General features: G+C 46.4%; 1 pseudogene; it reads right to left on the reverse strand.

Annotated features, from left to right (window-relative positions):
- Positions 1-6,314: 6,314 nt before the first annotated feature.
- On the reverse strand, positions 6,315-7,915 carry LOC123186042 (malonyl-coenzyme A:anthocyanin 3-O-glucoside-6''-O-malonyltransferase-like; annotated as a pseudogene).
- Between the last annotated feature and the right edge of the window lie 18,017 nt (positions 7,916-25,932).

Here is a 25,932-nt window from a genome sequence, read left to right on the forward strand (position 1 = left end):
AGAGTCTTTTCACAAGTTCAAGGAGTTGACTACGATGAGAATTTCTCACCCGTAGCGATGCTTAAATCCGTCGGAATCATGTTAGCATTAGCTATATTTTTCGATTATGAAATCTGACAGATGGATGTCAAAAACAAGTTTTCTTACCAGTTTTCGTAAGAAAGAGTTGTATGTGATACAATCAAAGTTTTGTCGATCCTAAGGATGCTAAAAGGTATGCCGGCTCCAGCGATCCTTCTATGGACTAGAGCAAGCATCTCGGAGTCAGAATATATGCTTTGATGGAGTGATCAAAGCTTTTAGGTTTATACAATGTTTGTTAGAAACTTGTATTTACAAGAAAGTGAGTGGGAGCACTGCAACATTTCTGATAAGTATATGTGGATGACATATTGTTGATCTGAGATAATGTAGAATTTCTGGAAAGCATAAACGGTTGTTTGAAGAGTGATTTTCAAAGGAAGACCTGGATAAAGCTGCTTACATATTGGGCATCAAGATCTATAGAGATAGATCAAGACACCTGATGATACTTTCAAAGAACGCACACCTTGACATGATTTTGAAGGAGTTCAAAATAGATCAGTCAAAGAAGGGATTCTTACCTGAGTTGTAAGGTGTGAAGTTGAGTAAGACTCAAAGCTTGACCATGGCAGAAGAAAGAGGAAGGACGAAGGTCGTCCCCTATGCTTTTGTCATAGGCTCTATACGGTATGCCATGCTGAGTACCGCACCTGATGTGTGCCTTGCCATATGTCTGGCAAGAGGGTGCAAAGGTGATCTAGGAGTGGATCACCAGATAGCGGTCAAAATTATCCTTAGAGGAATAAGGAAAGGTTTCTCGGTTATGGAGGTGATAAAGAGTTCGACGTAAAGAGTTATGTCGATGCAAGCTTAACACCTATCTGGATAGCTCTGAGTAGAGATACCGGATACGTATAATGGAGCAACAATTTGGAATAGCTCCAAGTGGAACGTGGTAGCAGCATCTATGATATGACATAAAGTTTTGCAAAATACATAGGGATCTGAATATTGCAGACCCATTGACTACAACCTCTCTCACAAGCATAACATGATCAAACCCAGAACTCATTGAGTGTTAATCACATAGTGATGTGAACTAGATTATCGACTTTAGTAAACTCTTTGGATGTTGGTCACATGGCGATGTGAACTAGATTATTGACTCTAGTGCAAGTGGGAGACTGTTGGAAATATGCCCTAGAGGCAATAATAAATTAGTTATTATTATATTATATTTCATTGTTCATGATAATCATTTATTATCCATGCTAGAATTGTATTGATAGGAAACTTAGATACATGTGTGGATACATAGACAACACCATGTTCCTAGTAAGCCTCTAGTTGACTAGCTCGTTGATCAATAGATGGTTACGGTATCCTGACCATGGACATTGGATGTCGTTGATAACGGGATCACATCATTAGGAGAATGATGTGATGGACAAGACCCAATCCTAAGCCTAGCACAAGATCGTGTAGTTCGTATGCTAAAGCTTTTCTAATGTCAAGTATCATTTCCTTAGACCATGAGATTGTGCAACTCCCGGATACCATAGGAGTGCTTTGGGTGTGCCAAACGTCACAACGTAACTGGGTGGCTATAAAGGTGCACTACGGGTATCTCCGAAAGTGTCTATTGGGTTGGCACGAATCGAGACTGGGATTTGTCACTCCGTGTAATGGAGAGGTATCTCTGGGCCCACTCGGTAGGACATCATCATAATGTGCACAATGTGACCAAGGAGTTGATCACGGGATGATGTGTTACGAAACGAGTAAAGAGACTTGCCGGTAACGAGATTGAACAAGGTATCGGGATACCGACGATCGAATCTCGGGCAAGTATCGTACCGATAGACAAAGGGAATTGTATACGGGATTGATTGAATCCTTGACATTGTGGTTCATCCAATGAGATCATCATGGAGCATGTGGATGCCAACATGGGTATCCAGATCCCGCTGTTGGTTATTGACCGGAGAGTTGTCTCGGCCATGTCTGCATGACTCCCGAGCCCGTAGGGTCTACACACTTAAGGTTCGATGACGCTAGGGTTATAGGGAATAGATGCACGTGGTTACCGAATGTTGTTCGGAGTCCCGGATGAGATCTCGGAAGTCACGAGGAGTTCCGAAATGGTCCGGATGTAAAGATTTATATATGGGAAGTCATCATACGGTCACCGGAATAATTCGGGGGGTTACCAGTATTGTACCGGGACCACCGAAGGGGTTCCCGGGGTCCACCGGGAGGATCCACCTGCCCCAGAGGGCCCTATGGGCTGTGTGTGGAGAGGGACCAGCCCCTTAGTGGGCTAGCGCCTCCCCCCTAGGGCCCATGCGCCTAGGGTTTGGGAGAACCCTAAAAGGGGGCGCCCCCCTTGCCTTGGGGGGCAAGGCAACCTCCCTGGCCGCCGCCCCCTCCTCAGATTGGATCTGAGGGGGCCGGCCCCCTCTCCCTTGCCCCTATATATATGTGGGGGTGGGAGGGTAGCCGCACCCAAGTTCTGGTGCAACCCTCCCCCTCTCCCAAGTCCTCCTCCTCTCCCGCGGTGCTTGGCGAAGCCCTGTAGGATTGCCACGCTCCTCCTTCACCACCACGCCGTCGTGCTGCTGCTGGACGGAGTCTTCCCCAACCTCTCCTTCTCCCCTTGCTGGATCAAGGCGTGGGATACGTCACCGGGCTGCACGTGTGTTGAACGCGGAGGTGCCGTTGTTTCGGCGCTTAGATCGGAATCAACCGCGATCTGAATCGCTGCGAGTATGACTCCTTCATCCGTGTTCTTGCAACGCTTCCGCTTAGCGATCTACAAGGGTATGTAAATGCACTCCCCTTCCCCTTGTTGCTAGATTACTCCATAGATTGATCTTGGTGATGCGTAGAAAATTTTAAATTTCTGCTACGATTCCCAACATGGGAACCCCCTTGACAGTTCGCCTTGAATAAAACTCCTCCAGCAAGGCTCAACCTTGGTTTTACCATTTGCACTAACAACCTATCACCTTCCCTTGGGTTCTGCAGACTCAAGGGTCATCTTTATTTTAACCCCTCCCCCCGGGCCAGTGCTTCTCTAAGTGTTGGTCTGAAACAGAGCCACTTGCGGCGCCACCTCGGGGAAACTTGAGGGCTGGTTTTAGCTGTATGTAGTGTTCATCCGGTGTTGCCCTGAGAACGAGATATGTGCAGCTCCTATCAGGATGTCGGCGCATCGGGCGGTTTTGCTGGTCTTGTTTTACCATTGTCGAAATGTCTTGTAACCGGGATTCCGAGCATGATCGGGTCTTCCTGGGAGAAGGAATATCCTTCGTTGACCGTGAGAGCTTGTGATGGGCTAAGTTGGGACACCCCTGCAGGGTTTTGAACTTTCGAAAGCCGTGCCCATGGTTATGGGCAGATGGAAATTTGTTAATGTACGGTTGTAGAAAACCTGAAACTTAACTTAATTAAAATGGATCAACCGCGTGTGTAGCCGTGATGGTCTCTTTCCCGCGGAGTCCGGGAAGTGAACACGGTGTTGGAGTTATGCTTGAACGTAAGTAGTTTCAGGATCACTTCTTGATCATAGATTCTCGACCGTGCCTTTGCCTTCTCTTCTCGCTCTCATTTGCGTAAGTTAGCCACCATATATGCTAGTGCTTGCTGCAGCTCCACCTCATACCTTTTCCCTACCCATAAGCTTAAATAGTCTTGATCACGAGGGTGTGAGATTGTTGAGTCCCCGTAACTCACAGATACTTCCAAAACCAGTTTGAAGGTGCCGATGATACCGTGCAGGTGATGCAACCGAGCTCAAGGAGGAGCTCGATGAAGATCTTATTCGTTGTGTAGTTTCGTCTCCAGTTGATCAATAGTGGAGCCCAGTTGGGACAATCGGGGATCTTTTGCATTAGGAGTAGTCTCCTTTTATTTTGGTTCCGTAGTCAGACCTTGTATGTATCTGGTTGATGTAATGCTATTTTTACGTATTGTATGAAGTGGCGATTGTAAGCCAACTCTGTACCTCTTTCTTATTCAGTACATGGGATGTGTAAATATTACCCCTCTTGCGACATGCCTACAATGCGGTTATGCCTCTAAGTCGTGCTCCGACACATGGAAGATATAGCCGCATCGTGGGTGTTACAAGTACGACACTGTGTCATCCATGGGAGCAACTTTGCCCACGCTGCCATGCTCCTCCGCGAGCTGGCTTGGAGCGGTAACTTACTGAACCACGTGTCGGCTTGGAGCGGTCACTTGCTCCTCCTTGCGCCAGCCTGCAGCCTCGTCCATGTTACCGACGGCCTCGAGGGGCAAGGGAGGTTGAGCAGCGAGTTGCCTAGCTCACATCCTACGGGCTAGACGGGCTAGACGGGCCACCCAACCGGCTTTTATGCCAGAGAACCTCTCTTCCTGCTCGCTAGATGCCATGGCACAAGAAGAAGATGGGGAGCGGAGGTATGGTGCGTTTCTTGCCCGTCGTGTGGCCTCATTTAAATAGCCAGTTGACGCAAGGAGCCAACCGACGTTTTGTTTAATGTCGGCTGGTTCGAGAACGGACGTGTGGACGAAGTAGGTTTCTTAGCACACGCGCGGCTTTAATGGATGCAGGCGAGGAGGCGTGTTTAGCCGGGCAAACAAGGGAGGCGTGTTCAGCTGGGATGTAGCGGGCAGCGCTCTCTCGGTCGACGCGATGCTTCAATGTCGGCACCATGAGAGGTCGCATCCGCTCTAGGCCGGCGTCAAATGCGAAGAGGTCGCTCACAACGGCATGAATGCGGGTAGCTTGCGCCGGGTGAGAAAACACGCGAGCGAGGGATGATGGTTTTGGGTGGGTCACGGTAGTCAGAAGCGGATGTGGCAGCGGTCCAGACGCCCGCAAAGTCCCCTAGTTTTTCTCTACTTCGCGGGAGAAAGTTTGTCCGAACCGCTTGGCTGTTCGATACAGGACCGCGTTGGATGTCAAAATACGTCGGGACCGCGCAGTCAAGACATATGCAGGGCGGTTTGAGGGTCGATGTTGGAGATGCCCTGGCGTACAACGATGCAGCCATGGCGCTCGGAGGAGACTTGGACGCATTTTGGTCATAAAAATTTGGACTTGTATTTTTTTTGCGAGGTAAATTTTAGACTTTTGTTAGGGTGTCTTCAACGCTGAACCCCAAACCGGCAATCGTATCTGTCCAGGACCAGTGGAGACCAGTCCGGAGATAGTGATGTGGGAGTCGGGCACCAACCTTGTCTCCAAACATTCGCCTATGTTATACTTAGTCCGTGCTCAACTAAATAATCTTTTGTCAAACATGTCAAAATAACCACATGATTCTGTTAGAAAATAACAACTAGCTTATTGTTGGGTGGAGGGCTACTAATCCATGTGCTAGCATAGCTTCCGCCAAATGCTTCAGCATTTAAACTAGCTTCCGCCAAATTACGCAAGTAATTAGCATGAACTAGTAACTTGCTTAAGCATTTAAACTACGTTCCGCCAGATAAACTAATAGCCAGCCTGCTTGTTTATGCCAAATGAGCATTTGGAAAGAGAAAACGAAGGAAGAAAATTATGAAGCAAAGTGATTAGCGGGTTCCGCCAAACGCTAAGCAATGCTAGTCCTTTCATCAAACCGCATCAGCGGTCTTCCGCCATCCAGGCGGAGAGTAGAGGGTATACGATGACTTTTTATTCATTATACAGATGTCCGGACTTTCGCAAAACTCCTTATTGTTTGGTACCGGTTTATGAAAAAACAAGCGTCAGGACGTGTCGGCAAACCAATACCGGATTGCTTTGGATGACAAATTGTGTCCGGACAGTGCGATCTGGATGCTTGCGGAGGTTTGAAGGTCCGCTTTCGAGATGCCTTAAGTGTACATTCATATTACCATGTAGAATGACTCGCTATTCTTAAGTCGCCTATTAAATTGTTTTTTTTGCGTCATTAGATTAAGATCCAGCAACCATTCTTCTTTTCCCTTTCCCTAACATTTTTTTCTTCAAACCATTCATTTTTTCGAGAAAATTCTGATCTATTCATCATTTGTAAAAGGCGGCACAAAGAGCACTTGAACTAACGAAATTTACATTCAGATCCGTAAACCATCTAGCAACGACTACAAATACTGAAGCGAGCCGAAGTCGCATAACTGTCATCACCCTTCCTCATCGGGCCAGACAAATTTTGTTGTAGTAGATAGTTGAGAAGTCATCGTGTTAAGACCTTACAGGAGCAGCATCGATGAAAAGAAGCGTACATCGTAAGGAAACTTGTAGACGCACAAACGCGTTTCGCTGTGAAATCACGCCATCACAGAAACATCACTTATATTCACTTTGTAAGCAGCAGTTATTACACAGAACATAACCAAACATCTTATCGCGCATGCACTTAAAAGGACAATGCCGTTATTACACATACTCCTACGACGAAAGGCACGCGATGGCATCGGCAAAGCACTCGTTGAAACGCTCCATGGCACCCGCCGGCAAAGAGATGCCCACCTCCACCCCGCCGCCGCCGCCGCGCGCCTCTGCACGGACATCGCGCCGGTCCTCGCCACCGACACGACGTCCACCTTTGCCGGCCGCCCGAACCCAAAGTCCGTGTCGTACACGCGGAGCCTCGGCGACCCCGCGACCGTTAGCGGCAAGCCGCCCGCGCTGTACGCCTCGATGATGCGCTCCATCCACCCGTCTCAGTAGGCAGGCCCGCCGCGCACCACTCCGTCGATGGCCGTGGCGATCGCCGCGCACGCGGTGAGCAGACCGTCCGCGCCGGCGGCAGCGACATCCCTCCTGGGCACTGACGCGATGCACGGACCGAGGCAGTTCCCGAGGTACTCGTCGGGGACGGGCGGCTCCAGCCTCGTCCGGTGGTCCGCGGGTAAGAGGAAGTAGCACGGCCATCGGTGCTTGGTTTAGCTCGGACGTAGCACTGCCAGATGAAGCCGAACGCCGCGATGATCGATGTGGCGCGAGGCGGCGGCACGCCACGGCGTTCCGCCTCGCCGGCGACGGCTTCTTTGATGCTCTGCAGGTGCTCCTTGGACAGCGTGAACGTGGCGAGGAGCTGCTGGACGACGGGCAAATCGGGGGGTTTCCCACCGTCGTCGTCGTCGTTGCTGGACAGCCTGGGCGCTGTGAAAGCGTCGTACAGGTCGTCTCGTGGGCGGATGATGGAGCGGTCGACCAAGGGCGGCTGAGGCGCGCTCGCACCGCTGCAGGCCGCCGCCGCCCAGGCCCAGGTGCGGAGGAAGTACGACGAGGACACCCCGTCGCAAGCGGCGTGGTGAACGGTCACGCCGATAGCGAGGCCGCCGCGCAGCACGGTGGCCTGCACGGCGAGCACGGCGCCGCCTTCGGGCAGCGGCGGCACAAGCGGCACGATCTTGGCAACCTCCGTAGGGTCGTCCGTGGCAAGCTCGCCGAAGCCGAGGTGGTGGTACTCGGCGACGGTGAAGGTGACGCCGTCGCCCGGCTGGTAGTGGAGCTCGTAGCGGTTGTGCGCGCCGGGGGTGAGGCGGAGGCGGCCGGCAAGAGGGTAAAATGCGGCGAGCGCATTGGACAGGGAGTCCGTGAGGTTGGAGAGGACGTCGCTGGTGGCGTCGGGGTAGAAGAAGACGCGCTCGACGGGCGTGGCGTGGAGCCACAGCGCGTCCAGGTAGGTGAGCGGCAGAGAGCGCTCGTGGAGCGCGGCGCCGGCCGGCGAGGGCGCGACGAGGGAGGTGCGCAGGACGCGAGCCATCGGGCGAGCACTAGCAGGTCTGCGAGGAGTGTGATGCTGGGGACTGGAGCACTGCCTGCTTGGTGCACGATCTCTCCTAATCCATTCAATGCGAAGGTACAGGCAGTCAGGCACCTACATGGCCACTTGGCCAGCATGAGTGGTTGATGCGGGCGTGGCTCCTGCCGCGGGGCCTGGCGGTCTTCAATTTCTACCGGACATCCAAGGCCGACTTCGTTCTCGGCTTGGGCACCGACACGCTGGGTCTCACCACTCACATGCCATGCCCCCGTCCTTCCTAGGCGCCCAAGAGCTACGGCGCGGTCTGGGCTGTCGGCAGCAGCGTCTACGCCCTCGACAACGGCTGGGAGGCCAGCACAGCGGCCGCTTCGAGATGCTCTGCCGCGGGCCGCGCCGGCGTTCTAGCCGGACGGCGTCACGTCCCGCGTCCTGCGTCCGGACGGCTCAACCACGTGTGCTCCTGTCCTTAGTCGATACACAAACGGCGGCACCTTCTCCTTGGACGCGAGGCGGCGAGCGTGCGCGCTCCAGGGCCGCCGGATCCTGCTGCCTTTGAGCGACGCGGAGCACTTGGTCGGTGGGTGGGTTGGCCTGTGGTCGCAGCGTGTAGCACACATCATCGAGTGCACGGTGGTCTCGCCCAGATCCAACAGGGATGCCTACTGGTAGGACCAAGAGAAACTAACCTGCACGTCGACGATTCAGTCTTTTTTTTTTGTTGCATATTCGTGTTTTTTTGCTTGCAAATAGGACCCCATAACATACGAAGTTACGAACTTTCGGGACCAAAAAAAACAAACAAATTTAGGGTCAGTAAAAAAGTGTACTATTCTGAACCCAATTTGTCTTTTTTACTTAGAGCTATTCATATGTCCAAATGATTTGAAATATTAAGCGCGCCTCACGCATCAAATTATCTATCATGCAAAAAAATTGAATTTGATTTTTTGTATTTTCTATGAATTTTTTCTTGACCAGACGGAGATGAGTCTAGGCTCAGAACGGATATTCGAGATATATGTTGTTACTTTCCAAAACCTGCACGTTTGGAAAGAACATGTTCTACGAGATGCGCTGGAGAGTTTATTATCTTGATCTTAGAGCATCTGCAATGCGGACTAAAATAGCCACAATATTGGTTCGCGGACGCGTATGTAGGTAGTGAGACAAGAGCCGGCCATCCAACTCTAGATATCAAACGATTCGAACACATTTCAAAAGGTCTGTGAACAAACTGGGCAAATTTCAGGCAAGGACAATTTTCATTTGAACTGGACCAGATTGATCAAATTCATTACATTTTTGACATATTTGAACTAAATAAAAGCATGTGACACTTTTTTAACCTGGTCTAAACGTTTGTTGGGCATGGCGGCATTTGTGTTCCACGTCATGTTTTCACCATATTTAGAAAGCTCAACGGTTGTTACCCTGAGAAGTGAAGTTGCGGGAGAGGAAGAATAAGACGTGGAGCACGACTCACATTGGACAACAGGCGTGCACACGTCCCATGTCCTACTCGTTCTGATCGGAATCCTCTATGTCGACGATGCTGAACGCGAACGTGCTAGCCTCGTGGTCGTTGTGCCGGGGCGCGAACCGCGGGGGCTATATTTCCGATTTGTAAGGACCTTTAGTGCCGGTTCGGTAACCTGCACTAAAGGGTGGGGACTAACCCCCCCCCCCCCCCTAATCCCGGTTCAACACGAACCGGGACCAAAGGCCCACCAGGTGGCACGAGCCCGCGCCGAAGGGCTGGAGGCCTTTAGTCCCGGTTGGTTACACCAATCGGGACTAAAAGGTTTAGGGTTATGTGTTTATGATTTATTTTTTCTTTTAGTTTTATGTTTTCCATTTAATTCTTTTTCATTTCAAGTATATTTTACGCTACTATATTATTGTACATGTTATGCATATATGTAAATAGAATTTCTCATAGAACCGATCATACATATATATATATATATATATATATATATATATATATATATATATATATATATATATATATATATATATATATATATATATATATATGGGTCACGCTATTCGTCACCCTGGTTAAGGAATATTTATTCTTCACCCCTCTTTATTTTGACATCAATGCATCGTATTTTTATGTTTCGTAAATTTTGTTTTATTTCATACATAAAAAGAGAACATAAAAAAATATGTACTCGCCGTAAAAAATATTTTATGTTACTTAAAATTATGAATGTAAAAACATAGTGTAAAACATACATAAAATATGATTTTTCTGGTCTTATAACTATATTTTTATTTTTTTTTAAACCAAATTTTACATATTGAATCAATCTGCACGTAACTATTTATATTCTAAACATAATTTATTTAGAAAGCGATCGTAAAATTACCTCGGGTGAAGAATAACTTATTCTGCATCCTGTATATATATATATACAATTTCTCTTACAATTTGCAGATCATTACATGGAGGCATTACAACTTGTAATAGTATTCTTCTTTGAGATCTATGACCTGGTTGAGCGAAAATCCTACTATTTTCTCTTGAATTGCTCGTACGCGATCATCTGGTAAGAGCTTATCTTGCATCTTCTTCATTTTTAAAAAAGGAGATCAATATGCATGTATTAATTGTGTGTATATATATTAGATAATGATGTAAAAATTGTGAATAATGTTCTGGCAAACGTACTCATCGCTCTCTATCATTTCTGCTCCTTTTGGGCGTCATCATGCGAATGTACTCGCAAACGTAGTATGCACACAAATTAGTCTCCGACGCCTGCTTCAGGGCCTTTACGAGAATAGAATTCAATCAGATAATAATTAATCAATTATGATAATGGTATTTAAACTAGAATTAAAGAGATGATAGCTAGCTAGTACTAGCTACTTAATTAATTACCTTGGGTCAACACCGGTTCAACTTTTGTTTCCATTGGGCTTTAACCTGTTTGATGAACTTTTTCCAAGGCCTGCCCGCCGGTAAAGAAAATGAATAAAGGAGTTACTAATTAGTTGATATCAGAAAATGACGAACTAAAGAGGTCGACATATAGTTCGATAATGATTGAAATTACCTGTCGACCATCCCCCTCACGGTTGAGTAGTCATTAACGTATTTAAGTAGTGAGTCCAGTACTTGAACTCTTTCCTCGTCAACTTCAATGATTAGCAGGATCCAGTAAAAATTGCATGCGCACATGTTTGTATAACTAGAGAATACCCCGCGCGTTGCTGCGGGAATCGATTGCAATATATTTCAGTGATTTCATTGTATGAAGTCTCCATAGTTCAATTAATAAAATATGAACTAAAGCTAAAAATAAATATTATATCTTGTACGCCGTCCATCTCAAAATAAGTGCCTTAACTTTATACGAACTTTAGTACAAAGTTGTACTAAAATTGAGACACTTATTTTGGGGCAAAGTTCGTATAAAGTTGAGGCACTTACTTTGGGACCGATGGAGTATTTGATTATTTTGTACTCCCTCCATTCCTAAATATTTGTCTTTCTAGACATTTCAAATAGACTACTACATACGGATGCATGTAGACATGTTTTAGAGTGTAGATTCACTCATTTTGCTTCATGTGTAGTCACTTGTTGAAATATCTAGAAAGACAAATATTTAGGAACAGAGGGACTAGTCAGAAAATATTTTGAATATAAGTGGCATAACATAATGGAAAACTCTTTTCATGCATTTTGAGTGGACCTTTGATGAGGTGGCATGTGTGGTGAGGTGAAAGGTGTGCATGCGATCAACTAATAGTGGAAAACTTTTTCTCAATGCATGTGGTGGTGGGCCTTTGATGAGGTGGCATATGTGCATGTTGAGATAAATAGGATAGTGGGGATTAACTTCTTATGTATATATGATTAAGCGGGCATGTGCATAACTCATCAACTACACTTATTAACATCTAGTAAGCAAAAACATAATTTATAGTACAAGACAGTGTGACTCACCCGAAGCTGTAAGGAAGTAGTATCTTTGGTTGGGTATTTAGGTGCTTCAAGAACTGTAGCAAGCTTTCCTCTGTGTATAGTCGATCATATTCTTGTAACCATGTATTTTCATTAATGGTATTTGGGTTAATGAACCCAATGCCATAGCGTCCAACTTTTTTTCATTTCATACATCTTCATTCTGCATAATATCACAGGAAAGAATATAGTGAGGATAATTACAGGTAATGAACAAGCACTACAGCTAGTTAGAGACTTAAATTACAGAAAGAAATCACTTACAAACAATAGCAATTGGCGATAAATTTATCGAGTGCGTCTTGATTGAATAACCGAAACATTTCTTGAAACTTAACCCACAAATCCTTTTCATGGAAGTAATGCTCTGCCTTGACTCTCACCATGAGGGACTCTCTCCCGGTAGTCTTTACTTCTCTTATGTACCATTCATGCAATTCATACATTCTCATTGATAGACGCGGCGGGATCTCCTCAGGCTTGACCAGAGGTTCGCCGCGGGCATATTTCCATTTTAGTTCCTCCTCTATAAATGTTTCGATGGCCTAGATGCCTAGGAGTTGTTCTACAGTGACACCGGCCTCTTCAGCCTGCCTTCTACGATCATCGGTTATTACCAGCTGATCGACGCCGGTACTCACATGTGTTGTTACAATGAGCGGGGGGATCGATTGCACCGCCTGTTTTCCCAGCTGGGAACAATTTTCCCGCTTTTTTGGCAGCTGCTTGGCTCGAGTTTGAGCTCGACTCCTTCTTTTTGTGTGCATGATATGACTTCTTGATTTGGCGCTCATAGTATGAGTCCCTATGCTTGACAGCTGGTGGTTGAGCCATATCAATAAAGTGCTGAATGACATGCTCTGATACTTTCTCCTCTGGTGGCGGGGGTGGTTTTGGTCCAAAATTGTCCTTCACTTGGGCCCTCACTTCGGCTTCGTTTTCCGTGTCAGTCAGGTCGTAAGGCAACCTTGGAAGAGGCTTGAGGTTTGGAACAAATCTGTATTTCTTTCCTCCTATTGCACCGCTAGCCGTCGTAGTTGCGGCACCTCTCTTCCGCTGTTGCTGAGGCGGTGGAGCCCACTAAGGCGGCGGACATGGCTGACACGGTGCCTGACTTGAAGGAGGAGTCGGCTGATGCGGTGCCGGACTTGGAGGAGGAGGAGTCGGCTGACGCGGTGCCAGACTTGGAGGAGGAGGAGTGGGCTGCCGCGGTGGCGGACTTGGAGGAGCAAGAGTCTGCTAACGCGGTGGTGGACTTGGAGAATCGAGAGTCTGCTGACGTAGTGTCGGACTTGGAGGAGGAGCCGGCTGACGCGATGTCGGTGGCCCTAGAAAGACGATGCAATCCTTTCTCTATAGAATGATATGATGTATGGCCTCTCGAAGTGTGCACTCATCGTCACCTCCAGGAATATCAAGCTCTAGCCTCGAATATTGTGCCACCACTTCATCAACCCCGACACGAGCATATCCAGCTGGGATCAAATTGCAATGGAAGGTTGCTTTAGGGGGATTGGTATAAGCATAGCCGTCCGCCACCTTCATGGACATGTTCTTCATTTTAAAGTGTAGCTCACAAGTTGTCGTATCTATGATATCATCCACAGGATATCTATCCATCAATGCATCATCGCCCGGGGTGGAAACCAAGCTGCTTCTCGGCATGGATGGGACAATGCTATCCAATGCTGGATCCGCTAGCTGCTGCCGCTGCTGAGCCCCCTTTTCCTAGCTAAGTGAGTCGATCTGCTGCTGTTGCCGCTTGAAGGCGAGTTCTAACTCCGCGTGCTTTGATTCTATGATGTGAAGGCGGTCTGCTTCCTGCTTCCTCTCCTCCTCCCCCAGCTTCCTCTTCCGCTCCTCCTGCTGCTTCTTCTCGCATGGTTTTTGTAGTCGGTGTTCCAGTCCGCAACCCCTCAAACCACGGAACAATGCCTTTGCCTCATGTTCTTCCCAGGTGTTCAGGATTCTTCAGGGCGTGCGTAAGCTCGTCGTTCTCTCTGTTGGGCGTGAACACCCCCGTTCGAGCCTCTTCTATTGCAACAAGTAAATTGTCACCGGCTCCTTTAAGACTTGCCCGCTCCAAAACGTCGCCTATCTTTGGGTCCAACTCCCCCCATGCGCATAGAACTAAGTCCTGCACCTGGGGGCCAGCTTAATGTAACTGGAGTGACCCCTGCATCCATCATCTATTGCTAAGGGAGATCCCACTTAGGTCGGGCCATCTTGTAGCCACCTGGCCCCAGCTTATGGTGCCACTTCTTTTTCGCGGCATTAATCTTGTTTATTCTCGATCGTTCCTGAGCTACTTTCAATTCCTTGAATTTCACGAAAGTGTCCCAATGATCTCTTTCCTTCTCCAGTGTTCCCTTGAATTCTGGAGTCTTCTTTCCTGCATTGATGTACGCGGCCCATATATTTTTCTTATGGTTGTTGAATGCTATCACCATCTTCTTAAGAGTAGAGTTCTTGACTTTCTCCAGATCTACATGTTGGAAATATGCCCTAGAGGCAATAATAAATTGATTATTATTATATTTCCTTGTTCATGATAATCGTTTATTATCCATGCTAGAATTGTATTGATAGGAAACTCAGATACATGTGTGGATACATAGACAACACCATGTCCCTAGTAAGCCTCTAGTTGACTAGCTCGTTAATCAATAGATGGTTACGGTTTCCTGACCATGGACATTGGATGTCGTTGATAACGGGATCACATCATTAGGAGAATGATGTGATGGACAAGACCCAATCCTAAGCCTAGCACAAGATCATGTAGTTCGTATGCTAAAGCTTTTCTAATGTCAAGTATCATTTCCTTAGACCATGAGATTGTGCAACTCCCGGATACCGTAGGAGTGCTTTGGGTGTGCCAAACGTCACAACGTAACTGGGTGGCTATAAAGGTACACTACGGGTATCTCTGAAAGTGTCTGTTGGGTTGGCACGAATCGAGATTGGGATTTTGTCACTCCGTGTAAACGGAGAGGTATCTCTGGGCCCACTCGGTAGGACATCATCATAATGTGCACAATGTGACCAAGGGGTTGATCACGGGATGATGTGTTACGGAACGAGTAAAGAGACTTGCCGGTAACGAGATTGAACAAGGTATCGGTATACCGACGATCGAATCTCGGGCAAGTACCATACCGCTAGACAAAGGGAATTGTATACGGGATTGATTGAGTCCTTGACATCGTGGTTCATCCGATGAGATCATCGTGGAACATGTGGGAGCCAACATGGGTATCCAGATCCCGCTGTTGGTTATTGACCGGAGAACATCTCGGTCATGACTACATGTCTCCCGAACCCGTAGGGTCTACACACTTAAGGTTCGATGACGCTAGGGTTATAAAGGAAGTTTGTATGTGGTTACCGAATGTTGTTCGGAGTCCCGGATGAGATCCCGGACGTCACGAGGAGTTCCGGAATGGTCCGGAGGTAAAGATTTATATATAGGAAGTCCTGTTTCGGCCATCGGGACAAGTTTCGGGGTCATCGGTATTGTACCGGGACCACCGGAAGGGTCCCGGGGGCCCACCGGGTGGGGCCACCTGCCCCGGGGGGCCACATGGGCTGTAGGGGGTGCGCCTTGGCCTACATGGGCCAAGGGCACCAGCCCCAAGAGGCCCATGCGCCTAGGAACCTAGGAAAGGGAGAGTCCTAAAGGGGGAAGGCACCTCCGAGGTGCCTTGGGGAGGATGGACTCCTCCCCCCTCCTTAGCCGCACCCCTTCCTTGGAGGAGGGGGCAAGGCTGCGCCTCCCCCCTCTCCCCTGCCCCTATATATAGTGGAGGGGAGGGAGGGCATCCATACCTGAGCCCTTGGCGCCTCCCTCCCTCCCGTGACACCTCCTCCTCTCCCGTAGGTGCTTGGCGAAGCCCTGCAGGATTGCCACGCTCCTCCATCACCACCACGCCGTTGTGCTGCTGCTGGATGGAGTCTTCCTCAACCTCTCCCTCTCTCCTTGCTGGATCAAGGCGTGGGAGACATCGTCGAGCTGTACGTGTGTTGAACGCGGAGGTGCCGTCCGTTCGGCACTAGGATCATCGGTGATCTGAATCACGACGAGTACGACTCCATCAACCCCGTTCACTTGAACGCTTCCGCTTAGCGATCTACAAGGGTATGTAGATGCACTCTCCTTTCTACTCGTTGCTGGTCTCTCCATAGATAGATCTTGGTGATACGTAGGAAAATTTTGAATTTCTGCTACGTTCCCCAACAGTGGCATCATGAGCTAGGTCTATTGCGTAGATTCTTTGCACGAGTAGAACACAAAGTAGTTGTGGGCGTCGATATTGTTCAATATGCTTGCCGTTACTAGTCTTATCTTGATTCGGCGGCATCGTGGGATGAAGCGGCCCGGACCAACCTTACACGTACGCTTACGTGAGACCGGTTCCACCGACAAACATGCACTAGTTGCATAAGGTGGCTGGCGGGTGTCTGTCTCTCCCACTTTAGTCGGATCGGATTCGATGAAAAGGGTCCTTATGAAGGGTAAATAGCAATTGGCATATCACGTTGTGGTTCATGCGTAGGTAAGAAACGTTCTTGCTAGAAACCCATAGCAGCCACGTAAAACATGCAAACAACAATTAGAGGACGTCTAACTTGTTTTTGCAGGGTATGCTATGTGATGTGATATGGCCAAAAAGGATGTGATGAATGATATATGTGATGTATGAGATTGATCATGTTCTTGTAATAGGAATCACGACTTGCATGTCGATGAGTATGACAACCGGCAGGAGCCATAGGAGTTGTCTTTATTTATTTGTGACCTGCGTGTCAACTTAAACGTCATGTAATTACTTTACTTTATTGCTAACCGTTAGCCATAGTAGTAGAAGTAATAGTTGGCGAGGCAACTTCATGAAGACACGATGATGGAGATCATGATGATGGAGATCATGGTGTCATGCCGGTGACGATGATGATCATGGAGCCCCGAAGATGGAGATCAAAAGGAGCAAAGTGATGATGGCCATATCATGTCACTATTTGATTGCATGTGATGTTTATCATGTTTATACATCTTATTTGCTTAGAACGACGGTAGTAAATAAGATGATCCCTTACAACAATTTCAAGAAGTGTTCTCCCCTAACTGTGCACCGTTGCGACAGTTCGCTGTTTCAAAACATCACGTGATGATCGGGTGTTTTATTCAGACGTTCAAATACAACGGGTGTTGACGAGCCTAGCATGTACAGACATGGCCTCGGAACACACGCGAAACACTTAGGGTTAACTTGACGAGCCTAGCATGTACAGACATGGCCTCGGAACACGGAGACCGAAAGGTCGAACATGAGTCGTATAGAAGATACGATCAACATGAAGATGTTCACCGATGATGACTAGTCCGTCTCACGTGATGATCGGACACGGCCTAGTTTGACTCGGATCATGTAATCACTTAGATGACTAGAGGGATGTCTATCTGAGTGGGAGTTCATAAGATGAACTTAATTATCCTGAACATAGTCAAAAGGTTTTTGCAAATTATGTCGTAGCTCACGCTATAGTTCTACTGTTTAGATATGTTCCTAGAGAAAAATTAGTTGAAAGTTGATAGTAGCAATTATGCGGACTAGGTCCGTAAACTGAGGATTGTCCTCATTGCTTCATAGAAGGCTTATGTCCTTAATGCACCGCTCAGTGTGCTGAACCTCGAACGTTGTCTGTGGTTGTTGCGAACATCTGACATACACGTTTTGATAACTACGTGATAGTTCAGTTAAACGGTTTAGAGTTGAGGCACCAAAGACGTTTTTGAAACATCGCGAAACATATGAGATGTTTTGAGGGCTGAAATTGGGATTTCAGGCTCGTGCCCATGTCAAGAGGTATAAGACCTCCGATGACTTTCTTAACCTGCAAACTAAGGAGAAAAGCTCAATTGTTGAGCTTGTGCTCAGATTGTCTGAGTACAACAATCATTTGAATCGAGTGGGAGTTGATCTTCCAGATAAGACAGTGATGGTTCTCCAAAGTCATTGCCACCAAGCTGTTAGAGCTTCGTGATGAACTATAACATATCAGGGATAGATATGATGATCCTTGAGGTATTCGCGATGTTTGACACCGCGAAAGTAGAAATCAAGAAGGAGCATCAATTGTTGATGGTTGGTGAAACCACTAGTTTCAAGAAGGGCAAGGGCAAGAAGGGATACTTCATGAAACGGCAAATCAGCTGCTGCTCTAGTGAAGAAACCCAAGGTAAAACCCAAACCCGAGACTAAGTGCTTCTGTAATAAGGGGAACAACCACTAGAGCAGAATTACCCTAGATACTTGGTAGATAAGAAGGCTGGCAAGGTCGATAGAAGTATATTGGATATACATTGTGTTAATGTGTACTTTGCTAGTACTCCTAGTAGCACCAGGGTATTAGATACCGGTTCGGTTGCTAAGTGTTAGTAACTCGAAACAAAAGGCTACGGAATAAACGGAGACTAGCTAAAGGTGAGCTGACGATATGTGTTGGAAGTTTTTCCAAGCTTGATATGATCAAGCATCGCACGCTCCCTCTACCAAAGAGATTGGTGTTAAACCTAAATAATTGTTATTTGGTGTTTGCGTTGAGCATAGACATGATTGGATTACGTCTATCGCAATACGGTTATTCATTTAAGGAGAATAATGGTTACTCTGTTTATTTGAATAATACCTTCAATGGTCTTACACCTAAAATGAATGGTTTATTAAATCTCGATCGTAGTGATACACATGTTCATGCCAAAAGATAGTAATGATAGTACCACCTACTTGTGGCACTGCCACGTAAGTCATATCGGTATAAAACGCATGAAGAAGCTCCATATTGATGGATCTTTGGGCTCACTCGTTTTTGAAAAGTTTGAGACATGCGAACCATGTCTATTGGTGTATATGCATGAAGAAACTCCATGCAAATGGACCGTTTTGACTCACTTGATTTTGAATCACTTGGGACATGCAAATCATACCACATGGGCAAGATGACTGAAAAGCCTCGTTTTCAGTAAGATGGAACAAGATAGCAACTTGTTGGAAGTAACACATTTTGATGTGTGCAGTCCAATGAGTGCTGAGGCATGCAGTGAATATCGTTATGTTCTTACTTCACAGATGATTCGAGTAGATGTTGAGTATATTTACTTGATGAATCACGAGTCTGAATTATTGAAAGGTTCAAGTAATTTCAGTGTGAAGTTGAAAGATCATCGTGACAAGAGGATAAAAGATCTATGATATGATCATAGAGATGAATATCTGAATCACGAGTTTGGCACAGAATTAAGACATTGTGGAAATTGTTTCACAACTAATACAGCCTGGAACACCATAGTGTGATGGTGTGTCCAAACGTCATAGTTGCACCCTATTGGATATGGTGCATACCATGATGTCTCTTATCGAGTTACCACTATCGTTCATGGGTTAGGCATTAGAGACAACCACATTCACTTTAAATAGGGCACCACGTAATTCCGTTGAGACGACACCGTATGAATATGGTTAGAGAAACCTAAGTTGTCGTTTCTTAAAGTTTGGGGCTGCGACGCTTATGTGAAAAAGTTTCAGGATTGATAAGCTCGAACCCAAAGCGGATAAAATGCATCTTCATAGGACACCCAAAACAGTTGGGTATACCTCCTAATTCAGATCCGAAAGCAATATGGATTGTTTCTAGAATCGGGTCCTTTTCGAGGAAAGGTTTCTCTCGAAAAGTTGAGTGGGAGGATGGTGGAGACTTGATGAGGTTATTGAACCGTCACTTCAACAAGTGTGTAGCAGGGCACAGGAAGTTGTTCCTGTGGCACGTACACCAACTGAAGTGGAAGCTTATGATAGTGATCATGAAACTTCGGATCGAGTCACTACCAAACCTCGTGGGATGACAAGGATGCGTACTACTTCAGAGTGGTACGTAATCCTGTCTTGGAAGTCATGTTGCTAGACAACAATGAACCTACGAGCTATGGAGAAGCGATGGTGGGCCCGGATTCCGATAAATGGCTCAAGGCCATAAAACCCGAGAGAGGATCCATGTATGAAAACAAAGTGTAGACTTTGGAAGAACTACTTGATGGTCGTAAGGCTGTTAGGTACATATGGATTTTGAAAGGAAGACAGACAATGATGGTAAGTGTCACCATTGAGAAAGCTCGACTTGTCGTTAAGATGTTTTTCGACAAGTTCAAGGAGTTGACTACGATGAGACTTTCTCACTCGTAGCGATGCTAAGAGTCTGTTGGAATTATATTAGCAATTACTGCATTATTTATGAAATCTTGCAGATAGGATGTCAAAACATTGTTTCCTCGACGATTCTTGAGGAAAGGTTGTATGTGATACAACCGGAAGGTTTTGTCTATCCTGAAATATGCTAATAAGTATGCAAAGCTCCAGCAATCCTTCTGAGGACTGGAGTGAGCATCTCGGAGTTGGAATGTATGCTTTGATGATGATCAAAGATTTTGGGTGTATACAAAGTTTATGAGAAACTTGTATTTCCAAAGAAGTGAGTGGGAGCACTATAGAATTTCTGATGAGTATATGTTGTTGACATATTAATGATCAGAAATGACGTAGAATTTCTGGAAAGCATATAGGGTTATTTGGAAAGTGTTTTCAATGGAAAACCTGGATTAAGCTACTTGAACATTGAGCATCAAGATCTATAAGGATAGATCAAAACGCTTAATAGTACTTTCAAATGAGCACATGCCTTGACGTGATCTTGAAGGTGTTCAAGATGGATCAGTCAAAGAAGGAGTTCTTGCCTGAGTTGTAAGGTATGAAGTTAAGACTTAAAGCTCGACCATGGCAGAATAGAGAGAAAGGAACGAAGGTCGTCCCCTATGCTTAAGACATAGGCTCTACAGTATGCTATGCTGTGTACCGCACCTGAAGTGTGCTTTACCATGAGTCAGTCAAGGGGTACAAGAGTGATCCAAGAATGGATCACAGGACAGCGGTCAAAGTTATCCTTAGTAACTAGTGGACTAAGGAATTTTCTCAATTATGGAGGTGGTAAAAGAGTTCGTCGTAAAGGGTTACGTCGATGCAAGCTTAACACCTATCCGGATAGCTCTGAGTAGAGATACCGGATACGTATAATGGAGCAACAATTTAGAATAGCTCCAAGTAGAACAGTTATTTGGAATAGCTCCAAATAGAACGTGGTAGCTGCATCTAGGAGATGACATAGAGATTTGTAAAGCACACACGGATCTGAAAGGTTCAGACCCGTTGACTATAACCTCTCTCACAAGCATAACATGATCAAACCCAGAACTCATCGAGTGTTAATCACATGGTAAATGTGAACTAGATTATTGACTCTAGTAAACTCTTTGGGTGTTAGTCACATGGGGATGTGACCTTGAGTGTTAATCACATATCGATGTGAACTAGATTATTGACTCTAGTGCAAGTGGGAGACTGTTGGAAATATGCCCTAGAGGCAATAATAAATTGATTATTATTATATTTCCTTGTTCATGATAATCGTTTATTATCCATGCTAGAATTGTATTGATAGGAAACTCAGATACATGTGTGGATACATAGACAACACCATGTCCCTAGTAAGCCTCTAGTTGACTAGCTCGTTAATCAATAGATGGTTACGGTTTCCTGACCATGGACATTGGATGTCGTTGATAACGGGATCACATCATTAGGAGAATGATGTGATGGACAAGACCCAATCCTAAGCCTAGCACAAGATCATGTAGTTCGTATGCTAAAGCTTTTCTAATGTCAAGTATCATTTCCTTAGACCATGAGATTGTGCAACTCCCGGATACCGTAGGAGTGCTTTGGGTGTGCCAAACGTCACAACGTAACTGGGTGGCTATAAAGGTACACTACGGGTATCTCTGAAAGTGTCTGTTGGGTTGGCACGAATCGAGATTGGGATTTTGTCACTCCGTGTAAACGGAGAGGTATCTCTGGGCCCACTCGGTAGGACATCATCATAATGTGCACAATGTGACCAAGGGGTTGATCACGGGATGATGTGTTACGGAACGAGTAAAGAGACTTGCCGGTAACGAGATTGAACAAGGTATCGGTATACCGACGATCGAATCTCGGGCAAGTACCATACCGCTAGACAAAGGGAATTGTATACGGGATTGATTGAGTCCTTGACATCGTGGTTCATCCGATGAGATCATCGTGGAACATGTGGGAGCCAACATGGGTATCCAGATCCCGCTGTTGGTTATTGACCGGAGAACATCTCGGTCATGACTACATGTCTCCCGAACCCGTAGGGTCTACACACTTAAGGTTCGATGACGCTAGGGTTATAAAGGAAGTTTGTATGTGGTTACCGAATGTTGTTCGGAGTCCCGGATGAGATCCCGGACGTCACGAGGAGTTCCGGAATGGTCCGGAGGTAAAGATTTATATATAGGAAGTCCTGTTTCGGCCATCGGGACAAGTTTCGGGGTCATCGGTATTGTACCGGGACCACCGGAAGGGTCCCGGGGGCCCACCGGGTGGGGCCACCTGCCCCGGGGGGCCACATGGGCTGTAGGGGGTGCGCCTTGGCCTACATGGGCCAAGGGCACCAGCCCCTAGAGGCCCATGCGCCAAGATATAGGAAAAAGGGGAGAGTCCTAAAGGGGGAAGGCACCTCCGAGGTGCCTTGGGGAGGATGGACTCCTCCCCCCCTCCTTAGCCGCACCCCTTCCTTGGAGGAGGGGGCAAGGCTGCGCCTCCCCCCTCTCCCCTGCCCCTATATATAGTGGAGGGGAGGGAGGGCATCCATACCTGAGCCCTTGGCGCCTCCCTCCCTCCCGTGACACCTCCTCCTCTCCCGTAGGTGCTTGGCGAAGCCCTGCAGGATTGCCACGCTCCTCCATCACCACCACGCCGTTGTGCTGCTGCTGGATGGAGTCTTCCTCAACCTCTCCCTCTCTCCTTGCTGGATCAAGGCGTGGGAGACATCATCGAGCTGTACGTGTGTTGAACGCGGAGGTGCCGTCCGTTCGGCACTAGGATCATCGGTGATCAGAATCACGACGAGTACGACTCCATCAACCCCGTTCACTTGAACGCTTCCGCTTAGCGATCTACAAGGGTATGTAGATGCACTCTCCTTTCTACTCGTTGCTGGTCTCTCCATAGATAGATCTTGGTGATACGTAGGAAAATTTTGAATTTCTGCTACGTTCCCCAACACTACATATGTCCAATGATCTGGTAGGGTGAAATGTAACATGAGAGATTCCCAAAGCAGATCTTTTGCTCTTTGGTCGACAAAAGTAACATCTGGATCTTCCTTTGCTGCCTTTTTCCATTCTTGAATGGAGATCGGGATTTGGTCCCTGGCAATAACTCCGCATTGACGAATGAACTTGTTCGCATTCTTCTTAGGTTCGTGCAGTTCGCCATTAGGTTTTATGGCATCGATGTTGTACTTTACGTCATCCTTCAACTTTTTGGCTGGGCCTCGAACTGTCCTGCTGCTTGTAGAAGACTTGCTCGATCCGTAGGGCTAAAAGAAGAAAGATCGATTCGTTAATAACAACATTTCCTTCATTATCATTGTTCTGGACTTCATCTATTCGTTTGTCTTCATCAAATATCATGCCCTCACCGGTAGGGTTCAGATATTGTGAGCCGTCATCTTCTTCATTCCCATCTAGGCCCGGGGAGCGTATGATGTCGGACAGAGTCTCTTCTCCTTCTCTGCCGGTATTGTCCATAAATTTTATTTAACTAATCCAGAAGAAAGATAAAACAATTTAGTATTCAAATTAGAATGCATGCATGCAATCAATAAGGAAAAATTGAATCATAGTAGATAATATGCATCTCGAATAATCTAGATATTTAATATGCATCATCGAATATAATCTCGAATACATCGTCTCGAATATTATCGAATAATATAATCTCGAATACATCGTCTCAAATATTATCGAATAATATAATCTCAAATACATCATCTCGAATATTATCTTGAATACATCACTAGCTAATACAGATCGAATATTATCGAATAATCTAGTTCACTCGAGGTGGACACCCAAAGAGAAGTAACCATCACTGGATCATAGCTCGGGTGAGATCCCTGAAGAACTTGCTAGGTATTGGAGAACCTGACATCCAACGCAACCATGTAGCGACGGACGTGCTCTTCCTCCTCCCTGACACGGTGGCGTACCACCTCCGCGGGGGATGCCAGCCTCCGCACCGAATGTGGCCCACGCGCCTGCCACCAAAGAAGCCCCGGGTTGACGACGGGACCCGGGTTCTTCACCAAGATGCGCGCCCCCTGAAGGTAGCGCCTCCCAGTGCCAGCTCGGTGGAGCCCGGTCCCGGACATGGCGCCTCTGAAGTAGGACGTCGTCGCGAATGGGTCGACGACGTGGATGCGGGCCAGGCATCATTGAGGTCGAGAACAAATTCTATGCAAATGTAACATTTTTTAAATGCTTGGATTGTGATTTCTTATATAAGAGGAACCTTTAGTCCCTGGCTAGGAACAAGATTCAGAATCGTAACGGATTCTCTTAACCCTTAAGGGATTTAACAAAATGGCGTCATTCTGGATGTGCAGAAAACGGTCCATATTTTTCAGATCTCGTCTACCCTTCTATATGTCACATTGTCTAGTGTCAAGGGACTCAAGAAAACCATGGCTTCATCATTAGCCGGAAGTAATAGGTGCATGATGGTATGAAGCTCTTCAAAGTTGTTTTGGAACGGAGTCCCGGATAGGATAATTAGCTTTTTGGTATGAAGTTTAGCAAGAGCCTTCCGAATATCGCTATTTGGAAGGCGTTTGCTGAACTTCGTACCAAAAAGCAAATTATCCTATCAGGAACTCCGTTCCAAAATAATTTTGGAGAGCTTCGTACCATCATGCGCCTGTTACTTCCGGCTAATGATGAAGTGATACGTCTCCAACGTATCTATAATTTTTTATTGTTCCATGCTATTATATTATCAATCTTGGATGTTTTATAATCATTTTATAGTCATTTATATCATTTTTTGCACTAACCTATTGACATAGTGTGAAGTGCCAGTTGTTGTTTTTTTTTTGCATGTTTTTACATCGCAGAAAATTAATACCAAACGGAGTCCAAATGCAACAAAACTTTACGAAGATTTCTTATGGACCAGAAGACACCTAATGGGCCAAGGCTGCGCCTGGGGGTGCTTCGAGGAGAGCACAACCCACCAGGGTGCGCCAGAAGGCCCAGGCGCGCCCTGGTGGGTTGTGCCCACCTCGGGTGCCCCCCGGACCGCCTCTTTGCTCTATAAATATCCCAATATTCCAGAAACCCTAGGGGAGTTGACGAAAATCAATTCCAGCCGCCGCAGAGTCCAGAACCACCAGATCCAATCTAGACACCATCACAGAGGGGTTCACCACTTCCATTGGTGCCTCTGCGATGATGCTTGAGTAGTTCTTTGTAGACCTTTGGGTCCATAGTTAGTAGCTAGATGGCTTCCTATCAATACAATGGTCTCTTGGAGATCCATATGATGTAACTCTTTTTGGGTGTGTTTGTTGGCATCGGATGAACTTTGAGTTTATGGTCAGATCTATCTTTTTATATCCATGAAATTTATTTGAGTTTCTTTGATCTCTTATATGCATGATTGCTTATAGCCTCGTATTTCTTCTCCGATATTTGGGTTTTGTTTGGCCAACTTGATCTATTTATCTTGCGATGGGAAGAGGTGCTTTGTAGTAGGTTCGATCTTACGGTGCTTGATCCCAGTGAAAGAAGGGGAACCGGCACATATGTATCGTTGCTACTAAGGATAAAACGATGGGGTCTATCTCTACATAGATAGATCCTGTCTACATCATGTCCTCGTTCGTATTGCATTACTCCGTTTCTCCATGAACTTAATACACTAGATGCATGCTAGATAGCGGTCGATGTGTGGAGTAATAGTAGTAGATGCAGGTAGGAGTCGGTCTAGTAATCTTGGACGTGATGCCTATATAATGATCATTGCTTGGATATCGTCATGAGTATTTGAAGTTCTATCAATTGCACAACAATAATTTGTTTACCCACTGTTTGCTATTTTTCTCAAGAGAAGCCACTACTGAAACCTACATCCCCGGGTCTATTCTTTAATATATTTGCCTTTGCGATCTATTTTCCTTTGCTTTTATTTTCAGATCTATTAAACCAAAAATACAAAACAACTT

The sequence above is a fragment of the Triticum aestivum genome, chromosome 2A (genome assembly GCF_018294505.1).
Source record: "Triticum aestivum cultivar Chinese Spring chromosome 2A, IWGSC CS RefSeq v2.1, whole genome shotgun sequence".
Classification (NCBI taxonomy): Eukaryota; Viridiplantae; Streptophyta; class Magnoliopsida; order Poales; family Poaceae; genus Triticum; species Triticum aestivum.